The 15,025-nt window shown below is 46.6% G+C and overlaps 1 protein-coding gene across 1 annotated transcript in view; it reads right to left on the reverse strand.

Annotated features, from left to right (window-relative positions):
- LOC115088476 (ALK tyrosine kinase receptor-like) overlaps positions 1-15,025 on the reverse strand; it is an 837,313-nt gene that overhangs the window by 33,901 nt on the left and 788,387 nt on the right. The window lies entirely within an intron of this gene.

Genomic DNA, 15,025 nt, shown 5'->3' on the forward strand with positions numbered 1-15,025 from the left:
CTCAAATATCACCCACAGGTATCCTACATCCCCCAGAAATCCATAAATGTCAACCAGATACACCCCAAAAGTACCGATGCTCAACATCTCCCTGGTTCAGGGTGACCAAGAGTTCAAATCCCACTGTGACCTTGGGCAAGTCACTTTACTCTCCATTGCCTCAGGTACAAACTTAGACCTAGATTCAACAGTTTGCAGGGAGGGAGAGAGACTCTTTATAAGGCTCTCCTATTATCTCCTATTTATATTACTATAAGAGGGTCAACTAGTAACTCGAGGTGAAGTTTTGTGGGTGGTCTTTACATGCACCTTCAGAAGTACCTTTCTATCTGGCATCTAGGTAGAGTGCATCAAACTACGTTGAGAGTACAATGTAGAAATCTAATCTTTGTGTACTTTTCCATACTCCAAATCACATCAAATCTTCACAGATGTGTACTGTGCTGTTTGTACCTCTGATTGTGTATGTAAAACTGCCCCCAAACCCTAGACCAGCATTAAAAGACCTCACCTCAAGTTATTAATTGACTCTCCTTCAGTGGTATATATCGTTGACTAATATGTATGCCACCCCAGAGACTCTGGCTCTCTTTCTCTCTCTATCTCATAGAAACATAGAAATGATGGCAGAAGAAGACCAAACAGCCTATCCAGTCTGCCCAGCAAGTTTCACAATTTTTTTTCTCATACTTATCTGTTACTCTTGGCTCTTAGTAACCTTTTGGTTCTATTTCCCATTCACCCCCACCATTAATGTAGAGAGCAGTGTTGGAGCTGCATCTAAGTGAAATATCTAGCTTAATTAGTTAGGGGTAGTAACCGCCGCAATAAGCAAGCTACACCCATGCTTATTTGTTTACCCAGACTATGTAATTCAGTACTTGTTGGTTGTTGTCTGTATATAGATCCACTTTTCTTCATTCCCCCTGCTGTTGAAGCAGAGAGTTATGCTGGATATGCATTGAAAGTGAAGTATCAGACTTTCTCTCCCCTGCCGTTGAAGCAGAGAGCTATGCTGGATACGCGTGAAGTATCAGACTTTCTCCCCTGCCGTTGAAGCAGAGAGCAATGCTGGATACGCGTGAAGTATCAGACTTTCTCCCCTGCCGTTGAAGCAGAGAGCAATGCTGGATATGCGTGAAGTATCAGTCTTTCTCCCCTGCCGTTGAAGCAGAGAGCTATGCTGGATATGCATTGAAAGTGAAGAATCAGGCTTATTTGGTTTAGGGTAGTAACCGCCGTAACAAGCAAGCTACTCCCCACTTTTTTGTGAATGCAAATCCTTTTTTCCACATTTCCTCTTGCTATTGAAGCTTAGAGCAATGTTGGAGTCTTAGAGCAATGTTGGAGTCTTAGAGCAATGTTGGAGTCGCATTAACCGTGTGTATGTTTATTGAATAAGGGTATTATCTCCAGGTAGTAGCCGTCATTTCTGCGAGCCACCCACTCTTCATTCATGTCCTCTAGACTTTATGGATCCACAGTGTTTATCCCACACCCCTTTGAAGTCCTTCACAGTTCTGGTCTTCACCACTTCCTCCGGAAGGGCATTCCAGGCATCCACCACCATCTCCGTGAAGAAATACTTCCTGACATTGGTTCTGAGTCTTCATCCCTGGAGCTTCAAATCGTGACCCCTGGTTCTGCTGATTTTTTTCCTACAGAAAAGGTATGTCGTTGTCTTTGGATCATTAAAACCTTTCAAGTATCTGAAAATCTGTATCATATCATCTCTGCTCCTCCTTTCCTCCAGGGTGTACATATTTAGATTCTTCAATCTCTCCTCATATTCCTCTCCACTCCTCCCCCCTCTCTGAAATGGGATTTGTTAAAAATCCTGTTTTTATTTCCAGTGTTATATCCTGCGATAGCGTGTATAATACATGCATTGTGCTATCGCACGCAGTGTTAGCACTTCTCATTTCCATTTACTCTGCCCAAACTCCTCCCAAATTCCACCCACTTGAATATATTTTTGAAATTTGCATACTTAGCTTGTGATGTCATAAATAATGCTTGCGTTATCGCAGGTGTTAGAGCCCTAACGCATTTTGATGAATGACCCTGCAAAATCGTGAACCCTCTGGGGACAGAGAAATAACTACAGTACCTGAACGTAATCTGCTTTGAAGTGCCGAAACATGGAATATAAAAATCCGATAAATAAATATGAATCCCATAGGTATTTTTAACACCTCCTTAGATATTCACCACCATATCCCAAATTTTCCTGAGGTGATTTGTCCCTTTTTATGCCCTAATTGTGCTCCGTGAAAAATTGGTCATAATTCACCCTAAAAATGAACTTTTAATGCTAAACACTGGTTCGGATCAGGTCCCCACACTTCATTAACAAGACTACAATTTTATTTTAATTTGTATTTCAATTGAGCTTTTAATGACTATTGTGCCAGATTACCAAAGTGCTTCTTGGTGAACCAAACGTTATGAGGAGCCTCCCCTAGGGTTCCCCTCCTAAATTGGGCCTTTTTTTAGAATTTTATTTTGTATTGCTTTAATTTTAAGTTTGTTTGTTTGGCCTCAGATCCACGACCTCACGACCCCAATGACATCATCAGTGATGTCAGTGGTCATGGCCTGCACCACAGGATCAAGCCGGGAGCTTTCCCAAGGTTCCCAACACCTTCAGATTCCTAGATACTGCAATGGCAGCTTCCTCAAGGCTGTCATTGCTTAATTCTGAGAGAGGAGACATCAATCAAAAAACTCACCACTGCAGTCCTACAGCTGAGTGGGACTATGGGAGCACTAGTGGTAGCTCAATCAGCTGTTTTCTTCGCCGCCCTTTGCCACCACCTCCGAAACCTCCTGGGCTGCTCCTCATGAACTGTGTGGAGCTTCCCACATTCTCACGGCTCACCATAAGCATGGCACACAGCCACTGCAACACTAATATTGCTCTTCCACCTGGGGCCTCAACTATTTTTAAACTTCTAAGGCCATTTCCCTGGAGATTCCAAGGGCCAAGTCAGCACCATGTTACAGAAGTGGATTCTTGGATCGAGGTGAGATTGATGCTACTTACAGGGAGAAGCCCTGCAGGTCTTCACCATCAGCATGTGGAGTTGGCTAGAGCAGAGGCCAATAGGAACTTCACCAATACCGCTTAGGTTGAGCCCTCAGGTATCGAGGCTGGCTGGTCTTAGGCGCAGGTCTCTATGAAGAGAAGAATCCATCGCAGAAGAAGTAGTGGTCAGCAGGAAGAAAACAAAGTAGGTCCAAGTAGAAGTCAGGGCAGGTAGCAGACAGCAGAGTCGAGAGCAGACTGAGGTCAAGGGCAGGAGGAGTACAGCAAGACGAGGAGCAAGCAGAGGTCACAAGGCAGGAAGAAGATGGAAGATGGAGTCGCCATCTTTCCCGCATGGTCATCTGCGCCATTTCCCCCCCTTGATCGCCGTATTGTCCGCACAACTGAGCCCTGTGCACAGCGGCGCATGCATCTGGGCCGTGTGCACAGCGGCACGCATAAACGACCCGAGTGCATAAATTGGTCGGTGCGCACAGCGGCGCGCACATCTCGCCCAGGCGCAAAAAGTGGTAGCCTGCGCGTGCACCCCGCATGCACATCGCCGGCGCAACCGGAACTCACAACTAAGCCTCCCGGCACGCGCACCTACGCGCACAGACGAGTTTGACCCACTCCATACGCACAAATCATGGCACCGCCGGCCAAGGGACAAGCCCTCTGCCCAGCCTTCTGGGAGTCTTGGTCTCTTGAACATTGTCACGCAGTCGGCGATCAATCTTTGTTGCCAACTTCACCAGTTCAGCCAGGGTCTCGGGCATTTCGTGAGCTGCCAGCTCATCTTTCAAACGAGAGTTCAATCCCTCAGAGAATACGCTCCTCAGGCATTTAGGGTCCCAATGTAATTCAGTCGCCAGTATCTTGAATTCTATGGCAAAGTCTGATAAAGGTTTACTACCTTACTTCAGGTGAACCAGCGAAGATCCTGCAGTAATATGCTGGGCAGGGTCATCAAAAACTGATCTGAACAGTTCAAGGAACCCGGCAAGATCATGTAGAATAGGATCATCGCGCTCCCACAGCGAAGAGGCCCAAGCCAACGCTCTTCCGTCCAGATAAGACAAGATGTAGGAAAATGATTAGGTTGCAGAGAAAAGTGCATGCAACATTGGTTGATAAATCCCCTACATTTCCAAACTTCCTCTGAAAAGCGAGTTGGAGCAGATAGAAGTACAATGGTCTTGACCGTCACTTCTGGCGGTGTGACTTCTTTACCTGTGGTGGTTGGTGAATTCATCTGTGCGTGCAGCTGGTTAAATCTCTCCTCTCTTCTTACTCTCTTCCATCCTCCAAGTTTCAGTAACCCTCGTTCATTGTAACTCACCTCTTCTCTTAACTCTATTAGTAGCTTCCTAGCTACGATTAAGTTAATGTTAATTTACCCTTGTTCGATGTGAACCGATGTGATATGACAGGCGTCATGAATGTCGGTATAGAAAAGAATTAAATAAGTAAATAAGTAAGAAGTCAACATGGTTGAGAAGCAGTCCAAAGTCAAGCCAGGAATTCAAACGAAGACAAGCTGGAATTCGAAGCAAGGTCAAGCCGAGAAGTCAATCCAGAGGGAAGGAGGCAGGGCAGAACAGTAGGAAGACATTGAAGACAGACGAGAGACCACAAGACAGGAACGCAGGAACTCTGAAGACACAGGAAGGAACCAGGAACATAAAGACAAGGCACTGGAACAGAAGCCGGACTAGGAACCAGGAACATCAAGGCAAGTAGCTACTCCGTTGCTTTCTTGGCTCTTTGAGCTGCTTTCCAAAGCATCTCCTCCATATGAATCCAGAGTTCCTGAAGCTCATAAGTGCTTTGTTGAGCTGCTGGGGAAGGAATGGACAATGGGAGTGGCAATGGAGGAGAAGTCTGTCTCCCGTACACAATTTGGAATGGTGATGATCCTGTGGCAGAGCTAATATTGGAGTTATGGGAGAATTCCGCCCATGGGAGGAGGGCAGCCCAACTGTCCTGTCGATCATTTTCATAGGCCCTCAAGAAGGCTTTTAAGGTCCGGTTAGTCCACTCTGACCGGCCATTGGCTTGTGGATGGTAGGCAGTGGTGTAGTCCAATGTAATGTTCAATTTCCAGCAAAGAGAGTGCCAATATTTGGCAGTAAACTGAGCGTCCCGATCTGAGACGACATGCTTGGGAAAGCCGTGCAGACTGTAATAATAGTGAATTGCATATATCCTGCAAACGTGTCACTAGCACTATGAAGTACTATGATAACTAAGCTTACCAGAGAATCAACCAGCACAAGATGACATAATTTCTGAGAAAACGAAACTAACTACAAACATTGCCATAGAGGCAAAAACTCACAGTAAAACCTTTTTAAAATATATCCGAAGCAGAAAGCCTGTGAGGGAGTCAGTTGGACCATTAGATGATCAAGGGGTTAAGGTGCACTTAGAGAAGATAAGGCCATCATGGAAAGATGAAATGATTTCTTTGCTTCGGTGTTTACTGAAAAGGATCTTGGGGAGGTACCCGTACTGGAGAAGGTTTTCATGGGTAATGATTCAGATGGACTGAATCAAATCACGGTGAATCTAGAAGATGTGGGAGACCTGATTGACAAACTGAAGAGAGGTAAATCACCTGGACCGGATGGTATACACCCCAGAGTTCAGAAGGAACTAAAAAAATGAAATTTCAGACTTATTAGTAAAAATTTGTAACCTATCATTAAAATCATCCATGTACCTGAAGACTGGCAACGGTAACATGGAATAGACTTAGTTTTTGGGTACTTGCCAGGTTCTTATGGCCTGGATTGGCCACTGTTGGAAACAGGATGCTGGGCTTGATGGACCCTTTGTCTGACCCAGTATGGCATGTTCTTATGTTCTTAACTTTGTCTTATTCTCTGCTACTGATAACAAGAGGCTCCTGCCCATAGTAAGAGCACACACACACATGCTAAAATTTGTTAATTGGCTATAAGGTAAATGGGTTGGCTTTTGCAGACATCTGTGATTGGCTAATGGAATCCCTTATATTGTTGAACACGCATGTCAGATCTTTGAGCAAGCTTAGAATTATATTCAACTTGTTTTGTGTTGCTTCTTCATGGAGGAACTTCCGCTTTCCTCCATTAATAAACCTTTTACTTTTATAACTATTTGAAGCTGGTATTAATTGAGTTAATTAGTCAGAGGTTGCAGCTATTAACAAGACGAAAAATGTGATTGGTAAACAGCCGAGTCAGCTCAGGTGCTGAGGGAAGGCCAGGAAGGGGAACAAAGTGAGCCATCTTTGAGAATTGGTCAATAACGACCCAAATAGTGCTGCAGCCATTAGAGAGGGTAAGGTCTACCACAAAGTCAGTTGACAGATGGGTCCAGGGTTCCTTGGGGGCCAGCAACAGCTGTAACAGATCCCAGGCTTGACCCACCAATGGTTTTTCCTGTGCGTAGGTAGGACAAGAGTCCACGTAGGCCCTGACGTCTCACTGCATCTGGGGCCACCAGTAATACTGCTAGAGCAGTGTGAGGGTCTGAGCCCGCCTAGAGTGACCTGCAACACAGAAATCATGGGACCATTTCAAAACATTCTCTCGGAGCTGGCGTGGAACAACCTCTGGAGGGATGATCATAGGCCAAGAGGATCTGGGCTGGACCGATAATGTGCCTGGGGGGTTCAGGCGTGTCTTCTGCTTCAAAAGATCAGGAGAGGGTGTCCACCCGAGTGTTCTTGGATGCAGGCCAGTACCAAAGTCAAAACATGTGAAGAACAGGGATCATTGGGCTTGGCATGTGTTCAGATGTTGTAAATGATGAAGATGTTCCAAGTTCTTGTGGTTAGTGTATATCGGAATCTGGTGTTGCGCACCCTCCAACCACTGCTGCCACTCTTCAAGCGCCAGCATGATGGCCAGCAACTCCCTGTCTCTGATTCCATAGTTCCACTCGGCGGATAACTTTCATGAGAAGAAGGAGCAGGGGCAAAGAACCCCCATACTAGAATGCTGGCTCAACATGGCCACTACACCCAAGGAGTAGGCATTGACCTCCAAGATAAAAGGACATGTGGGGTCCGGATGATGGAAGCACAGTTCTTGGAGAAAAGCCTTCTTCAATTCTAGGAAAGCAGTGACTGCTTCAGGAGGCCAAACCTTGGTATAGGCTCCCTTCCAGGTGAGCACTGTGAGTGGTGCCATGATCTGAGAAGAATTGGGGATAAAGTGCTGGTAGTAGTTTGCAAAAACCTCTGCAGAGCATGGAGACTGGAAGGTTGTGACCAGTCCTGGAAACGATGTACCCCAGAAAGGATAGGCTCTCCTTCTTGAAGGGGCCCTTCTCCAGCTTTGCATATAATTTATTTGACCACTGGAGGATTTGGCGAACGTCCTGATGGTGGGACATGAGGTCTTTTGAGAAGATGAGGACATTGTCGAGGTACACCACAACACAGACGTACAGGAGGTCCCTCAAGATGTCATTCATTATTTTTTGGAATACCGAGGGGGCATTCACAAGCCAAAGGGCACCCCAGATATTCATAGTGGCCGTCCCATGTATTGAATGCCGTATTCCATTCATCACCTTGTTCTATTCAAATTAGATTGTAAACACTCTAGCCTACTGAAGGTGGTCAAAGAGCTTGAAAATGAGCGGCATGGGTAATGGTCTTTCTTTGTTATATCATTCAGTCCCCGGTAATCAATACAAGGGCATAAATAACTGTCTTTTTTGGACACAAAGAAGATCCCTGGCTCAGCGGAGGACATGGAGGGCCTAATGAAACTCTGGTTGAGGTTCTCCTTGATATACTCGGACAAAACTGCAGTCCTGGGACTAGCAAGTCTTATACCCTTCCTCATGGATGGACAGTGGGAACGCAGTGTCTCTGCCTCTCTCTTGGAAAACATATCAGCATATTCAGCATGCTTCAGAGGCAGTTCCAACAAAGTTGTTGCCAGGGGCAAAGTCGTTGGATGCTTGATTCATTGAAGGCAGGAACTATGGTAATGGGTTCCCCAGCTTGCCAGCTGATGCGAGCCCCAAAGTGAGGAGAATGGAACTGCAGTCAGTGTAGCCCCAACATGACAGGGTGGTCAGCCTTGTCTATGATGTGGATGCTTTTGTCCATGTGCAAGATGCTTTTGCGGAGGTGCAAAGGGGCCGTGGTGGTGGTGATCTGGCTGGGAAGTGGCTCTCCATGTATGAAGGAGATAACTAGTAGCGTTTTTCAAGAAACCACAGGAAGCTTTAGATGGTCCACGAGGGCATTCATTATAAAGTTTCCTCTTGCACCTGAGTCAACCAGTGCAAAAATGGGGAACTCATGACTGTCCACTGCAGTGGACACAGGGAGGGTGAGCTGGGGAGCAGAGTGGTAAAGCCTAGGATCATCTCCCCACTAGCTGCTAGGCTTGCTAGTTTCCAGGCTTCTGAGGGCAGTGTGACAATTAGTGCCCAGATCCGGCATAGTAATAACAGAGCCTCAGGTTGCGGCAGCGACGACTCTCCTCCAGAGAGAGGTGACCTTGACCTCAGCCTGTGTAGCGGTAGGGGCCATTGCGATACTGCAGAGAGAGGGCGCGAAAAGGACAGGGCCAGCACCACTTGCCTCTGTGGAGGTTGTAGTTCCTGGATCCACTGCTGGAGGCAGTGGTTGGTTCTCCTAAGTCAATCAGCATATCCAGAGACTCAAGAAGCTCCCGAGCAGCTAGCTCATCCTTCACCGGAGATGACATCCTTCCAAAAAGATACTCCAGAGGTTATCCTCCCTCCAGTTCAGCTAAGTGGCCACGGTCCGGAATTCGATGGTGTAGTCTATTAAGGGCCAATTGCCCTGCCAGAGATGTAGGTCTTACCCTACTATAGCCAGCCAGTCAGGTTCATCAAATACTAGTATGAAGGCATTAATGAATTGTTGCAAGTGCTGTAGTAATGCATCCCCACGCTCCCACAAGGAAGAGGCCCAAGCCAAGGCCTTCCCATCCAGAAGGGAGAGTATAAAGATGGTCTTGACTGTGTCACTGGGAAATTGCACTGGCTGAAGTGAAAAATGCATAAAGCACTGATTCAAGAATCTATGGCACTGTTTCGGGTCTCCCACATACCAGGGAGGAACTGGGAGACAAACCATGGAAGCTGCTGCTGGAACCAATGGTACTGCAGGAGGCAGAGAGACTGAGGAGGCTGCAGTTGTGTTGAGACAGGTGCTGAGCCGCTTCATGGAACCTGCCAAGAGCTTGAGGAAATGTCGCTGATGCTGGATTTTCTGCACCATGCTGGGAATGGCCTGGAGGCCCAAGAGATCTGCCGGAAACACGGCCTCGGCAATCTGTTGTGCAAGTAGACCCTTGGACCGAAGTGAGGTTGACAATACCCACAAGGAGGAACCCTGCAGGTCCTTACCATGGACAGGCGGAGCTGGCTGGAGCAGAGGCCCAACAGAAACTTCACCAATACCAGCCCTCGTTCCCCTTAGGTTGAGCCCTCGGGTGCTGGGGCCGGCTGGACTTAGGCACGGGCCTCTGTGCAGAGAGGAATCCATCACAGAAGAGGTAGTGACTAGCAGGAAGAAAACAAAAGCAGTCCAAGCAGAGGTCAGGGGAGGCATCAGAGAGCAAAGTTAAGAGCAGACTGAGGTCGGGGTAGGCGGAGTACAGCAAGTTGAGTAGCAAGCAGAGGTCACAAAGCAGGCAGAAGTCAACATAGTCAAGAAGCATTCCGATGTCAAGCCAGGAATCCAAACAAAGACAAGCTGGGGATCTGAACCGAGGTCAAGCCAAGATCTCAATCCAGAGGGAAGGAGGCAAGGCGGAACAGCAGGAAGACATTGAAGATGGATGAGGGACCACAAAACAGGAATACAGGAAATCCGAACACACAGGAAGGAACACGAAGACAAGGCACTGGAACAGAAGCCAGACCAGGAACCAGGAAGAACGAAAGAAACAGCTACTCCCAGCATCTGAGGCAGTTCTGAACAGGTTTTAGATAGTGGAGAGCCAGGTCCTTTAAATTGTTGAGCTGCACGCGTGTGCACCTAGGGCCAGCCCCCTCAGCTGAACGGTGTCCCTAGTGCAATGTGTCAGGCCTGTGTGGTGGCCTACCGCATTCTTTGTTCAGGGGTCTGCAACAGCATTGGTGGGCCCCCTCCGACTCGGGACAGTCGATTGAGAGATGGATCCGTGACCAGCCAAATGCAACATACCAGGCCCAAACCTGCCAGGTATTCCTCCTCCAAGTCCCAGAAATCCAGGATCTCCTCCATCGGGTAGGGCAGGTAATTATTTAAATATATATATTTTTAATACCCTAATTATTCATTGCAAGGGTGTCTAGAAGCATCTTCTTTTTACTAAAATCCATCAGACAGGTTTATGTCTATCTGAACCCTGATGGCTTGGCCTCAATGATCCACGCATGGCTATAAGCCACCTGGATAACTGTTAAGATTGTATTTCTTGGTCTTCTGACAGACTTTATCTGGTTTCTTCAACTTATGTAAAATTCAGCCACCAGAAATCTTACTGCAGCTAGCATAAGGCAGCCCCTTCGTCTCTGTGCTATTCACCTTACACTAGCTCCCTGCTTTCTGGAATATCTAATATAAACGTCTGGTTATAGCCTTTTAGCTACGAGGGTTGATTGTCCCATATACCTCCTCACATTCGCTTAGATCACCATCAGCTGCACTTCTGGTAATTCCATCTCTTAAAACAGCTCTATTGGCGTGCACATGACATTGTGCTTTCTCTTGCCATCTGCCTGTTCTCTGGAACAGGTTGCCAGCTGAAATTTGATCAGTGCAAGACTTGGCCCTGTTTAAAAAGCAATTAAATCCTGGCTCCTCAGTCCTTTGGAACGAACTAGGGAGGTTTAATTGAGAAGTTGGCCATTATGTTCTGTTGCTAATGGATTGCTAATTAATGTGTACTCATTTTACTATTATGTCTAAGTAATGGAGGGTGGTTTATTTGTTTGTGTTGTATTTTTATGTAATGTCAAATGATGTATTTTGAGTTATGTTATGCTATTGTACTACGATCAAAAAACTTGAAACCAACTTCAAGTTTTTGATCGTATGCATATAACAAACTTGTAAAGTTGTAAAATAATTATACGTTAAAAGGGATATTATTTTTCTTTTGTTTCCTCTCTGTTGTTGCTACTCTTAGCATTCTTGTAGGTCCCCCATGACATGGAATGAAGTAAAATGTTTACAATTGTCAGGTTATGGGCCCCTGCAGATGTTAGCTACACTCTGATTATAGAATTCAGAAGAAAGGTTTAATACAGGTGCCTATAAAAAGAACAAGACAGTGTTGCATAAGTAGATTCCAGGTAGATCTTTAAGGTCTTTGCAACTATTGCTGCTTGGTGTCCTGTCATTGACAGAAATCAGGTTGGTGGATTTCAGACAGTGAACATTTTTGTTCTATGCACCAGTTCTATGAAATTCTCTTATCTTAGAAGTAAATTTTCAGACCCGCGAACATATGAGCACATTTTCCAGCGCGCACATATGGGCCAATTTTATAACATACGCGCGTATATGCATGCGTGTTATGAAATCACCTCTCCATGCGTATATGCATGCAGGATTTTATGATGCGCACATGTGCGTGCGATGCTGACTCAAATGCGTAAGTGGTGGCAATTTTAGTAGGTACGCGCGGTGACACAACAGGCCTTTTTCCCAGTTAACTCTCAGTTCGTCCCAGTAAAGGAGAGGACTTCCTAAAACCCTTGCTAACTTGCCACCCTTTTATCCTAATAACCCCAAGCCTTAAAACCCCTCTGACTAGCCTCATTTTTTTGTTACACGACTTACACGCCATCCATAGCAGAAGTAGTTACGCGGTAGGGGACCCCGGCATGCACTTGTGCGCGTAACTGCTCACACACTGACTTCATGATGCAGTCCTGTCCCACCCATGTCCTGCTTATGCCCCGCCCATGTCCTGCTCATGCCATGCCCAGACCACGTCCATGGCCACGCCCCTTTTACTGAAAACTTTTTTAATGTGGGTACAGGAGATACGCGCATGGCCACGGGCCTTTTAAAATCTGTGGGGCAACTGCGAATACAAGACACACTTGTATCTCCTGGTTTTGGCATGCACAAGCCTTTGAAAATCGACAGAGTAAACATGGGTTTAGGGGGAGGAGCCAACATGGCCGCTTGCTAGCAGTGTGTCTCGGAAGCTACCGCAAACGTTTCTACTTTGCTTGATCTTGTTGAACTATGCCTCCTAAACAAAAAGGGAACGTGAGGGTCTTTCCCTCAACGACCTCCCTTCCTGCAGGACAATGGACCATCCCTGAATGCGCTCTCGTTTACCCAAAACAGGAGGAGCCGCTCCCCGCTGACAAGCCTGGTAAGGGAACCTCCGTCTCGCCTGGGGAACTTTCGCTGAGCCTTCCTACTCTAAGGACTCCACAAGCGATTTCTTCAAGCCTTCCGCTGGAATCTGCACCAGCGACGCCGAGAATGGAAAGCTCGGAGGAAGCCACTGAGGGAGCAGAAACAAGCAGTGTGGCGCGAGGAAAAACATCTCGCAAAGGAAGTGATTCAACTCCCGTATCGGTAGACATTTTGAAACCAGATCTCTCCAGGGGCGGTAAGACAATTCTGATTCCTACTATAAATGTTGCTTCGTTGATGGCTTCTACGTCTACACAGGAACATCGCTGAGTTGGTTCTACCACCTAAACCTGCTGTAGTTACTTTGGGCTGCCTCTGGGAATTGATGGCCCATCAGAATTTGGCCCTATCTCAAGATGGCTCCCTGACTAGACGCATATTCAGACGCTCCTGCATTTCGTCTTACCTCTTTGAACTCTTCGTTTTCAATGCCTCACAAAAGAAAGGGGAAGGTGAGGGTTTATCCACCCGAGCCCACACTTCCCGCAGGTCAGCGTATAATTTTGCAATATGCGTCTCCCATATCACACGGAGCAATGAGCCCCACTAGCGGATCGGGAGGAGGAGTCCCTTCCCCGCTTGGGGACATATCGTTGACCCCCCCGGAACCACGACTGCCGCCGAATGCTATCTCCTCAAACGCAGCCGGGCTAGTGGAGTCGCCGGTGAGGTGCGTCACAGGAGCGACTCGTGTGGGTGGACTGCCGGGAGGCGCTGCGAGTTTGGAGAGGTCGCCCGCTGCCCCGAATCCCCCTGAAGCTGCAACATGGAGAGAGCAGGAGTGAGGAGACGCTGCAGGGATCTATAACATCAGTGGGTGGAAGAGAGGTAACGAGCAACCTTGTCCCATAGAGATTAAAAGACCAGCGGTAATCACAATGGAGTCCCTTTGGGACCTGGTTGCGGGGCTAACAATGGCATTCAATGAACAGACCCTAAAAACGGAGGAAATATCCCATAAAATGAATCATCACTTACTGTACCTGAATGTAAACCAATGTGATATCTCAGATAAAAAAAAGTGATGATTCATTTTAAAAACTACCTGCAAAGATCACTTTACTATGTGCCAGGAAAATGTTTGGCCAGGGCATTATTCATGATTTGCTCTCTAAGAAGTGCAGTATGTTCCTGTATTCTAAATCTCAATGTTATTTAAGTGCAGTTTGTTTTGAGCCCTATAAGCACTGTCACATTTGGTGATGGTGGGAGCCATGTGCATTACAAGCGTAGGGGATCAAGGCCTACCACAGTGAGCACGACATTCGTGGCAGGATCCCGCACTGCTTTGCTATTGCCTTCTGCAGCCCGCAGCAGCCTGGTCTTCTCTGACGGTTTCCCTTCCATGCATTAGCTAGGTCTGACCTTGCTTAGCATCCAAGATCTAATGATTTCGGACAGTCCCAGGACCATCGCCGTCGCTGTAGTGCTTAACTTTCCAGTTTGTAATTTTCATCCAAGCCTTTCTCTTTTTCATGGCAATGTCCAGGGTAAAAGAACATTTCTGGAGTTCGTCCCATATCATCATTATTATTTTCTGTGCCATGTAAAGGCACTATCATACTTTTTAAAATGAAACATTTTCTGTGAGGAATCTGAGGTCCTGGCAGTGCTCCTTGATGCGTAACTTGTTGTTTGTGTGTATGGGATGCACAGTAAAGCTATCTTGATTCTGATAGGAAATTATATCCCAAGTTTTGAATTCAGTTAATTCCATCTCAGGGCTGGCTGGAGCTGTGATATTAAGAACATAAGAACTGCCATACTGGATCAGGCCAAAGGTCCATCTCTTTCCAATTGTGGCCAATCCAGGTCACAAGTACCTGGCAGTATCCCAAATCGTAGGATAGATTCCATGCTGCTTATGCCTAGGGATAATGTAATGAAGCTGGCTGCCCCCCTGCCAATAGGAGTCCTCAATGGGCCTCTTGGACCTGCTCCAGCCTCTGCCTTGAAGGCCACATAATGCAGCAAGGCCAACGCTATAAAAGCTTCCTTCACAGGTTACTTCCCATATCAGCGTGGAGTCTCTTCTCTGTCTTTGGCTCTTGTCCACGTATTCTTCCCTTGGAATCCTTGTACTTGTTCTTTGCCTTGCTCTATTTAGTTCTCCCAGTCATCCAATCCTTGTACTTGTTCTTTGCCTTGCTCTATTTAGGTCTCCCAGTCGTCTAATCCTTGTACTTGTTCTTTGCCTTGCTCTATTTAGGTCTCCCAGTCATCCAATCCTTGTACTTGTTCTTTGCCTTGCTCTATTTAGATCTCCCAGTCATCCAGTCCTTGTACTTGTTCTTTGCCTTGCTCTATTTAGGTCTCCCAGTCATCCAATCCTTGTACTTGTTCTTTGCCTTGCTCTATTTAGATCTCCCAGTCATCCAATCCTTGTACTTGTTCTTTGCCTTGCTCTATTTAGGTCTCCCAGTCATCCAATCTTTGTTCTTGTTCCTTGCCTTGCTCTATTTAGGTCTCCCAGTCATCCAATCCTTGTACATGTTCTTTTGCCTTGCTCTATTTAGATCTCCCAGTCATCCAATCCTTGTACTTGTTCTTTGCCTTGCTCTATTTAGGTCTCCCAGTCATCCAATCCTTGA

Source organism: Rhinatrema bivittatum, chromosome 3 (genome assembly GCF_901001135.1).
Source record: "Rhinatrema bivittatum chromosome 3, aRhiBiv1.1, whole genome shotgun sequence".
Taxonomy (NCBI): Eukaryota; Metazoa; Chordata; class Amphibia; order Gymnophiona; family Rhinatrematidae; genus Rhinatrema; species Rhinatrema bivittatum.